This window comes from Manis pentadactyla, chromosome 5 (genome assembly GCF_030020395.1).
Source record: "Manis pentadactyla isolate mManPen7 chromosome 5, mManPen7.hap1, whole genome shotgun sequence".
In the NCBI taxonomy this organism is placed as follows: domain Eukaryota; kingdom Metazoa; phylum Chordata; class Mammalia; order Pholidota; family Manidae; genus Manis; species Manis pentadactyla.
The window spans coordinates 63292959-63304652 of NC_080023.1; the positions used below are offsets into that span (position 1 = coordinate 63292959).

Here is an 11694-nt window from a genome sequence, read left to right on the forward strand (position 1 = left end):
TGGGTTTATGCCGGGGCTCTCTAGTGGGTTCCATTGGTCTATGGGTCTTTTCTTGTGCCAGTACCAAATTGTCTTGATTACTGTGGCTTCGTAGTAGAGCTTGAAGTTGGGAAGCATAATTCCCCCAGCTTTATTCTTCCTTTTCAGAAATTCTTTGGCTATTCGGGGTCTTTTGTGGTTCCATATGAATTTTAGAACTATTTGTTCCAGTTCGTTGAAGAATGCTGTCAGTATTTTAATAGGGATTGCATTGAATCTGTAGATTGCTTTAGGCAAGATGGCCTTTTTGACAGTATTAATTCTTCCTATCCATGAGCACGGGATGTGTTTCCATTTATTGGTATCTTCTTTAATTTCTCTCATGAGTGTCTTGTAGTTTTCAGAATATAGGTTAGAACCAACTTCCTTGGTTAGGTTTATTCCTAGGTAATTTATTCTTTTTGATGCAATTGTGAATGGAATTGTTTTCCTGATTTCTCTTTCTGCTAGTTCATCATTAGTGTATAGGAATGCAACAGATTTCTGTGTATTAATTTTGTATCCTGAAACTTTGCTGAATTCAGGTATTAGTTCTAGTAGTTTTGGAGTGGATTCTTCAGGGTTTTTTATGTACAATATCATGTCATCTGCAAACAGGGACAGTTTAACTTCTTCCTTGCCAATCTGGATGCCTTTTATTTCTTTGTGTTGTCTGATTGTCATGGCTAGGGTTTTCAGAACTGTGTTGAATAACAGTGGGGAGAGTGGGCATCCTTTCTTGTTCCTGATCTTAAGGAAAAAGCTTTCAGTTTCTTGCTGTTAAGTATGATGTTGGCTGTGGGTTTGTCATATATGGCTTTTTTTATGTTGAGGTACTTGCCCTCTATACCCATTTTGTTGAGAGTTTTTATCATGTATGGGTGTTGAATTTTTTCAAATCCTTTTTCAGCGTCTGTGGAGATGATCATGTGGTTTTTGTCCTTCTTTTTGTTGATGTGGTGGATGATATTGATGGATTTTCAAATGTTGTACCATCCTAGCATCCCTGGAATAAATCCTACTTGATCATGAAGGATGATCTTTTTGATGTATTTTTTATTTGGGTTTGCTAATATTTTGTTGAGTATTTTTGCATTTATGTTTATCAGGGATGTTTGTAGTTTTCTTTTTTTGTGGTGTCTGCCTGGTTTTTGTATTAGAATGATGCTGGCCTTGTAGAATGTCTTTGGGAGTATTCAATCCTCTTCTACTTTTAGGAAAACTTTAAGGAGGATGGGTATTAGGTCTTCACTAAGTGTTTGATAAAATTCAGCAGTGAAACTATCTGGTACAGGCATTTTGTTCTTAGGTAGTTTTTTGATTACCAATTCAATTTCCTTGCTGGTAATTAGTCTATTCAGATTTTCTGTTTCTTCTTGGGTCAAGCCATTGTATTCTTCTAGAAAGTTGACCATTTCTTCTAGGTTATCCAGTTTGTTAGCATATAATTTTTCATGGTATTCTCTCACAATTCTTTATATTTCTGTGGTGACTGTAGTGATTTTTCCTTTCTTATTTCGATTCTATTTATGTTTGTAGACTCTCTTTTTTTCTTGATAAGTCTGGCTAGGGGTTTATCTATTTTGTTTATTTTCTCATACAACCAGCTTCTGGTTTCATTGATTCTTTCAATTGTTTTATTCTTCTTGATTTTATTTATTTCTTCAGTGAGCTTTATTATGCCCCTGCTTCTACTGACTTTGGACCTCCTTTATTCTTCTTTTTATAGTTTCATTAATTGTGAGTTTAGTCTGCTCATATGGAGTTGTTCTTCTTTCCTGAGGTAGGCCTGTATTGCAATATACTTCCCTTTTAGCACAACCTTCGCTGCATCCCACAGATTTTTGTGGTGTTGAATTATTCTTGTCATTTGTCTCCATATATTGCTTGATCTGTGTTTTTGTTTGGGCATTGATCCATTAATTATTTAGGAGCATATTTTTAAGCCTCCATGTATTTGTGGGCTTTTTCATTTTCTTTGCATAATTTATTTCTAGTTTCACAGCTTTGTGGTCTGAGAATCTGGTTGGTACAATTTCAATATTTTTGAATTTACAAAGGCTCTTTTTGTGGCCTAGTATATGTTCCATTCTTGAAAATGTTCCATGTGCATTTGAGAAGAATGTATATTCTGTTGCTTTTGGATGGAGTGTTCTGTAGATATCTGTTAGGTCCATCTGTTCTAATGTGTTGTTCAGTGCCTCTGTCTCCTTACTTATTTTCTGTTTGGTTGATCTGTCCTTAGGAGTGAATGGTGTGTTAAAGTCTCCTAAAATGAATGCATTGCATTCTATTTCTCTCTTTAATTATGTTAGTATTTGTTTCACATATGTAGGTGCTCTCATGTTGGGTGCATAAGTATTTATAATAATTATATCATCTTGTTGGACTGACCCTTTTATCTTTATGTAATATCCTCCTTTGTCTCTCGTTACTTTGTTTTGAAGTCTAATTTGTCTAATATAACTTCTGCTTTTCTCACTCTATTTGTTGCATGAAATATCTTTTTCCATCCCTTTACTTAGTCTGTGTATGTCTTTGGGTTTGAAGTGAGCCTCTTGTAGGCAGCATATAGATCAGTCTTGTTTTTTTATCTATTCAGTGACTCTATGTCTTTTGATTGATGCATTCAGACCATTTACATTTAGGTTGATTATCGATAGGTGTGTACTTTTTGCTATTGCAGGCTTTTTCTTTTTTTGGGGGGTGCATAGACATTTATAATGTTTATATCCTCCTGTTGGATTGACCCGTTTATCATTATGTAATGTCCTTTGACTCTTGTGACTGTCTTTCTTTTGAAGTCTATTTTATCTGATACAAGTACTGCAACTCCTACTTTTTTCTCCCTTTTAGTTGCATGTAATTCTTTCTGATCCCTTCACTTTTAGTCTGTGTATGTTCTTGGGTTTGAAATGAGTCTCTTGTAGGCAGCATATAGATGGGTCTTGTTTTTTAATCCATTCAGTGACTCTATGTCTTTTGATTGGTGCATTCAGAACACTTACATTTAGGGTAATTATCGATAGGTATGTACTTATTGCCATTGCAAGCTTTAGATTCGTTACCAAAGGTTCAAGGTAATTCTCTTACTATCTAACAGTTTAACTCACTTAGGATGCTATTACAAACACATTCTAAAGTTCTTTTTTTTCCCTCATTTTTATTTCTCCTACATTCATTATATGTTAGGCATCATATTCTGTACTCTTTGTCTATCCCTTGACTCACTTTGGGGGTTGTTGATTTGATTTTGCATCTGCTTAGCAATTAATTGTTCTCCTTTCTTTACTGTGGTTTTATTTCGTCTGGTGAGAGCTATTTAGCCTTAGGAACACTTCCATCTATAGCAGTCCCTCCAAAATGCACTGTAGAGGTGGTTTGTGGGAGTTAAATTCTCTCAGCTTTTGCTTATCTGGAAATTGTTTAATCCCTCCTTCAAATTTAGATGATAATCTTGGCAGGTAGAGTATTCTTGGTTTGAGGCTCTTCTGCTTCATTGCATTAAATATATCATTCCACTCCCTTCTGGCCTGTAAGGTTTCTGTTGAGAAGTCTGATGATAGCCTGATGGGCTTTCCTTTGTATGTTATGTTTTTTCTCTCTTTAGTTGCTTTTAAAAGTCTGTCCTTATCCTTGATCTTTGCCGTCTTACTTATTATATGTCTTGGTGTTGTCTTCCTTGGGTCCCTTGTGTTGGGAGACCTGTGCACCTCCATGGCCTGAGAGACTATCTCCTACCCCAAATTGGGGAAGTTTTCATCAATTACCTCCTCAAAGACACTTTGTATCCCTTTTTCTCTCTCTTCTTCTGGTACCCTTGTAATGTGAATATTGCTCTGTTTGGATTGATCACACAGTTCTCTCAATATTCTTTCATTCCTAGAGATCCTTTTTCCTCTCTCTGCCTCAGCTTCTTTGTGTCCCTCTTCTCTAGTTTCTATTCCATTTACCATCTCTTCTACTGTATCTAATCTGCTTTTATATCCCTCCATTGTATGTTTCATTTCAGATATAGAATTTCTTAATGATTGAATCTTCTTCCTAAATTTGTCCTTGAGTTCTTGAATATTTTTCTGTATATCCATGAGCATATTTATGATTTTTATTTTGAACTCTCTTTCAGGAAGATTGATGAGTTCTTTTCCACTTGGCCCTTTTTCTGGTGTTTGTGGGATTTGGGTTTGAACCAGGTTCCTTTGACATTTCATATTTGTCTCTAGCACCATCTAGTACCCAGAAGCTCTACTCCCTGGTGCTGCTCAGCCCCTGGAGTGATGTTGGTAGTCACATGGGAGTGGTGCTGGTGCCTATGGGGAGGAAAGAGCTGTTTCCTGCTTCCTATAATATTTTAATATGAGATCTCAGGTATGATACTAGACAGCTTATATTATCTGCTACTTATTTCATTACCTTTTCTAACTGGTGTAGCATATATTTTCTGCAATTGAAAAATCTGAAAAGAATTGTTTTCCTAACAATTCTCAAAATTATTTGATAAATGCATTTGGTTTATCCTTTTAGGTATTTTGCCATTTAGAAGTCACTTAAATTTTAGCTGAAAACCATGTTTTTGACTAATAAGTGACTTTCCTTTTTAGAAGTAATAATTTGAATTATTATGTTTTGCCTATTTTGGAATACACTATTACACAAATACACTATCTTTAGCTTTAAAAGTCTTAAAGCTTGTCTTGAAATTGATTACCTTGACAGACGAATAAAAGGTTTGTGTTTTGAAATAAAGCTGATTTTGGAATCCTCCTATACTGTTGGGAGGAATGTTAAGTAGTTCAGCCTTTGTGGAAAGCAATATGTAGGTTCCTCAAAAAACTAAAAATAGAAATACCATTTGACCCAGGAATTCCATTCCTAGGAATTAATCCAAGGAAAACAAGATCCCAGATTAAAAAAGACATATGCATCCCTATGTTTATTGCACTATTTACAATAGCCAAGAAATGGAAGCAACCTAAGTGTCCATCAGTAGATGAATGAATAAAGAAGATGTGGTACATATACACAATGGAATATTATTCAGCCATAAGAAGAAATCAAATCCTACCATTTGCAGCAACATGGATGGACCTTAAGGGTATTATGCTTATTGAAATTAGCCAGTTGGAGAAAGGCAAGTACCAAGTGATTTCACTCATTTGTGGAGTGTAACAACAAAGCAAAAACGGAAGGAGCAAAGCAACCACGGACTCACAGACTCCTAGACCGGACTGGCATTTACCAAAGGGAAAGGGGTTGGGCAGGGTGGGCAGGAAGCAAGGGAGAAGGGGATTAAGGGGTGTTATGATTAGCACACATAATGTATGGGGGACATGGGGAAGGCAGTATAGCACAGAGAAGTAGTGACTCTATCATATCTTAGTACTTTGATGGACCATGACTGTAATGGGGTATGTGGGAGGGAATTGATAATAGGGGGAATGTAGTAACCACAGTGTTGCTCTTGTGAAACCTTCATAAGATTGTGTGTCAATGATACCTTAATAAAAAAGTAAAATAAAATAAAACAAAGCTGGTTTTCAGTTGGTGGGTATTGCAGGATGATGAATATCTAGTACAGGTAGAGAAAAGTTCAATTTGGAGTTTCAAGTAATTCATTGAAGCCCTATTTCTACTTAGATACATATTTAAGCTCACTTTAAACTATGTATTTTTAATTTGATTTCTCTACAAATTGACAACTGAGAACTTCTAATCAGTGATTCCAAATGATGAGCTTATGAAGTATATTACTATGTTCAAATGACAGTGTTTTAAAACACATTTTATTCACAGATGAAAATAGCTAAGGAGGTACACACACATGCACACTCATGCAGCATGCATATATATATGTGTGTGTGAGGTAAAAAATTTTAGGATACCTTTTTATTAGTTGAAGAAATACTATTTCCTTGCTCCAGTGTTTTGTGTTATTAAATATGCATTTTGTATTTATGTGTTTCCAACTGTGTGTGTGTGTATCTGAATATATGTTTATGTGTGGATATATTAAGAATAAAAGCAAAGTTTTCTCCTATATATGGAAATAATAATTGTATATTTAAGTATATTATCTTGAACTTTCTGGAGTATAGTCCCCAAAGCCAAACAACCAGAGAATTGTTACTGAGCATATGCTCAGTGTTTAGCTTTATGTAAAGAGAACAATCAGAGGTATAAGTCATCTGGCCTGTGTTTTTAAACATCATGAAAATAGGTAACATGTTGGTGAGAATGTGCTACAATAGGAACTTTCACAGAGAGCTGATGATAGAGGAAATTGGTTCAATTGCTCTGGAAACTCATTAAGTCTACTTGATCCAGCTGAAAATGTACATGCCCTGAGATCCTGCAATTCCATTTATAGGTATACTATAGAAAAACTCTTGGATGTTTCTTGGATGCAGGGTGGGATGGGTTTGGGAGAACCTGAATTGCAGCAGTTTTTGACATAGCAATAAACCGAAATGATTTCCAAAGTCTATCCACAGCAAAATGGATAGAGTGTTCCATTTTCATACAGTGGAAAATTACATAGCAGTGAAAATTGCCATGTTATATGCAAACATGGATGAAGCTCACAAGCATAATGCTGAGCAGGGGAGGGTGGCAAAGCTGACCGCACCTGGTTTCTCAGGTCAGGACCCCATCAGATACTCTCCCAAAAAGGAAAACCAACCATAATGTTGACCAAAAAAGTCACAGAAAAATATATTTAATGTGAGTCCACTTACATACAATTCAAACACTAAACTATGTATAATCTAGGAATATATATAAAGTAATCTATTTCAAAAAGGAAGGGAATGATTAACTGAAAATTTGGTATTAGGGCTACTTTTAGGGAGAGACAGTGGGAGATATAATCTGAATAAGACATCCAGAAGTTTCAAAGGGACAGATAACGTTCTGTTTACTGGCTTAGGGGGTGGATATACAATCACTTGCTTCATCAGTGGTCTTTAAGTTTTACCTACACTATCTATACTCTCTTGTATGTGTTTTTCACAATACACTTCAAAATACATATATCTGAAAACAGACCAGAAGATTTCACATCACCATGAGAACATTACTTGTGCTAGCTTGTTTGGTTTCAGAAGATTGCTTTTTCCACATTTTCTGTAACGTGTTTTTATTATTTTCATGATTAAAATATATCAAAGTAATCCATTTATGGGGAAATGGCAATATTCTCATGTAGCCTAAAATATAACTCACAAATGTACCTTGAGAGTAGTTTTAGATAGGATAATGAAGTTCACAAACAGCTGAAAAATACTGGTGTTAAAAGAACATCTTGAGGGTTCTACCAACCTGTACTCTTGAGTAGCTCAGATGCTGTTAATCTTAGGGCAGAAGCTCTTCAACGTTTAAAAATGAATATAACATTCAGAGTTGAAGGGACACAGTCATGCAGTAAAAGCAACTTTTTTAGAAGGCACCAAGGATCACTTCCTCTGTACAGATTTGGCTAATCTCTCTCTCCCTTCTGAAATAACTATTCTCTCCCAGTCTTGCTGCTATACTTTGTACACAATCTTATGGTTACCCAGATCACATAATAATATTGGTATGTGTAGACTCTGTTCACCCTGAATGGGCTTCCTATGGGCAGGGTCTAACTGTAATTGTTTTGTGTCTCCTATGTCCACCACTGAGATTTGAATAAACACCACTGCCCAGTTAATGTTTACTAAACTGAAAGCAGTGAAGATTTTTAAATGCACCATGGGCTCCATTTATAAAACACATGGCTAAATGTTCTGAAACACAGAAACCTGAATGTTCTTGGAAGCCAATCTTCATGTACAATGAGTCAGTAGGTTTCTATAATGTTTAAATATAAGATCAGAGATAACATTATTATATCCATCATAAAAACTTACAAACATGCACAACATGATAAACTGGTAACTTCTGGGTACATGCCAAGAGAAGGATCTTCACATATTGTATTTGTGCCACCCCTCCCCATCTGCATCCTCCTTCTATCCAGTACAGGTTATACAGTTCAAAGTTGCTATTTTTAGTAGTGAGGAGAGGGCCTTGACTTCTTACAATAATGGCATGCAGGCTCTGAGAATAAGAAAGCAGAACCTGCCATGGTAGGGCAATCAGAATATTTGCCTATTACAACCTTCTGTTATAAAGACAAAAAATGCTCCCATGTCATAAGATGGAAAATAGCCCAAATGTATGCAAAATAGCCTTTATTAGAACCAACAGGAACACAGCAGCCATTTCCCACGATGCCTAAACATTTGCTAACTACCAGTGCGACAAACTCACATGTTTCAAAGTCTTTAGACAGCTCCCTGTGATGTCTAGAGAAAGGCAGAAAAGAAAGAGCCTCTTTTTTTCTTCCTCTACTGGCTGGAGTAGTGGGATAGAAACAATCAGTCTGCTTTGCTAGAAACGTTAATCCAAAACTCTAGGGTGAAGGCAGTTAATCCTGGCAGGCCTGGTCTCTATCTGGACCTTTTTCTTTTTTTCAGATTAGTTTGGTAGAGAAAAATAATATTTCTCAGTAGTATATTCACTTCTTATTAAGAAAAAACAAAGGAGAAAATAATACACTAAAGCATGCAGGTGAACACTTCATTGATTAAATTTCCTAATCAAACATCCAAATCCAAATTCCTTGGTTTAGGCTAATCTAAACTACTGATGCAACTATTTTGCACAGAATTTAATAAAAATAGCCAAACAGATCAAGCTTCTGTCTGATTTGGAGTTTCATTCTCCTTCTTCCTGAATACCAGAATAATTGTGTAAAATAGTGGTTAAAAGTGTGGGTCCTAGAGTCAAATTATCTGCTAGTGACTACCGATTTCAGCACTGGCTGGCTGTGGGATCAAGTTAGTTAAACTCTCTGTGTGTGTTATAGGCATTAAAATTGTGTCAATACATATAAAAATCACTTGGTCATCAATAATTAACTGTCAAGCACTGTACTAAGTGTGCATCTATTGTGAAGCTAATGAAATTTGGTTTCAGGGCCTCTCCCTTGCACAGGCTCCTTCCAAGATCTCAAGATGAGCCCTAACAGAGTGCTCACATACATTTTTTTTTGAGTTCTCTGAATTAAGACATTTAAACGGCAGTCAGTTAAGGCCTTTATCTCTGTCCATATCAAATTGCACTGTACCATTTTCCCTCATGTTTGCAGGTGCTTGAGTTTCCACCATTATTTTGGCATCTGGGTAAGGGGAAGCTGAGCAAGGCATACCATACCATTTTAATTGAAATTTGGAAACACATTTTAAGATGTTTCAATAAAACAACTAAGAAATTACAAACTCCTAATCTGGAAGAAAGGTGCCTTCTTTTGTCACCTATAAATGGTTTTTTTAAAGAAGAGAAAATTCTGATAACAAATTAATGAGATATAAAATAAAAGTGATATAAATGTGTGAGGAAATCAATAGAATGTGCTTAGACATAAAGACAACATTGTAACAGATTATTTTTTTCAGATTATTCCAAAAGCAGTATTTCCTCAAAAGGAAGATAGAAATTTTTAGCAGAAGTAATAGATAGGCTCTTGGATTGTTTGATACTCTAATTAATGAGGAGGAAGGAATCATAATATCATTTTGGAAAAAACGGAAATTTCTTGATTTGAAACAAAATATTGACATTGGCAAAGATAGCAATTAATAAACTCAAAATATGCTTCTGTAATAAGGAAACAGATAACAAGCTAATTAGTGAGTATGGCCAGCTTTCACTGATGCCCTGAATTTTTACAGCTCACACATGAAAAAATTTTGATAGTTTTTCTCAAATCAGACATCAATCCTAAAAGATAATGATATTAACAAGGAGTTATAAAAGTGGAATATTTTTAGATATCAATAATTTAAAAAAATTATCCATGCTGGAATAAAGACTAAAAAATATTTTTCTCTATAGAAAATTATGTTACAATATTATACAACATTGTAAAGTATTATAAAGAAGTGTTCAGAGACTTTGCAGCCAAAAAAATTGGCAAAAAGTTTTATAGCCATGTATCAGGCAATTTATTAATAAAAATTATGGCATTACTCAGATTTTTGATGTTTGTGAGTGTGGAAGATTTTATTTTCCAGAGATGATCCCCACATCTCCAATCCTACATGCTCTTCTTACAAGATGATTGACATTCCTTTCATCACAAGGTGGGGTCTGTTTCCCTCCCCTTGAATTTTGAACAGAGCAGATATGTCACTGTGGCTGAAGGTTCCTGTGAAACCTTCGTAAGAGTGTATATCAATCATACCTTAATAAAATTTTTTAATTAATTAGTTTAAAAAAGAGGCTGCCTGTTAACAGGTACATAAAATACCAGTTATGAAATTGCATATATACATTTTGTATAACTTTACAACAGTGATCTAAACAAAAGGCAATTTCTCAATCCATTTCTTTCTGTCTTACACTTTCTCTATTATTTAAAAATCTTCTACCACATAATTTTACATTTCCTCTTTCACATCACTTATTTTATATCTCATGTTCCTTTTCTACCTTCGCCCTACTACTTGAAAAAAGTCTCCAATCTCCTTCATGTTTTGGCTACAAACTCCTTTTTCTCATGGTGTTATGTTTTCTGTCCAGTTGTTTCTCTGTTTGGACTCTGCTGAGCCTCTTTATGCACTGTACAATGCGCTGTTATCTATGTAATTCTAATCTCAACTGTATTTTCCATGTTACTTGCATGCCCTTATGTTTTTCATCATAGATTTCCAGCAAGTTTATGTCAAATAATAGTTTTCATAATGTTTAAAGACTCAAACAAGCATTGAATAAAGTTATGCAACCTGTAAATCACTTAAAAGTAGCCTATTCATTTACTTTCCAAACCCCTAACAAGGCCACATCTCTGAAATACAAGGATTAGTAGTTTGAGCTCCTCTCCTCTGGGTTGCTCTGTACTCCAGACTTAATGTGTCCAGCTGCAGTTAATATGCAAAGGGATCTATTTCTAAAATTCCTTAGCTGCTTTGGAAAGAAGAAAAAGCTGCTGCTAAAGCTGTTATGTGCCTTCTCATATTTTACAAAACAATTCACAGAAAACAAGCTGAAGAGTGGAAAAGAGATACCTATTTCTAGGGGCTAATTATTTAGATTATAACTCGAGAATATGTTATTTACTGATTTGTGTGTTGGGAATTTAGGGAGAAAATAAAGTAGCCATAAATGTTGGAGGGGAATTTCTTACATCCTCCAAAGATTTTCCTTGTGAAAGTTTCTCTAGCCTAAGTGTCACCTTTCAATAACAATACTAATTATAAAGGACAATAAACGACAAATGGAGCTTTGTACAGTGGCAGTATTGTAACCAATGAGGTTTATCCGAGGCGCGATTATTGCTAATTGAAAACTTTTCCCAATACCCCGCCATGACGTAAATAAATAAATAAGTAAATAAGTAAGTAAATGAATGAATGAATGAATGAATGAATGAATAAAACAAATGATAAATAGGGGACCAAGGACCAGGAGGCCTCTTGGAGTCTTTATTAAAACAGCACAGTTACAACCTCTGGAGTTATGCTACTATAATTACTAGATATTTATGTATCCTCTTCAGTGTGCACAGGTAATTTTTTACAAGCCCCTTCATTGAACATTTAAACTATTTTTATTAGGGAAAAATTTCAAGGTACCCAAAAGTAGAAAAAATAG

General features: G+C 35.1%; 1 pseudogene; it reads left to right on the forward strand.

The window, feature by feature from the left end:
* Positions 1–11321: 11321 nt before the first annotated feature.
* On the forward strand, positions 11322–11472 carry LOC118918233 (U4 spliceosomal RNA; annotated as a pseudogene).
* Positions 11473–11694: the final 222 nt, after the last annotated feature.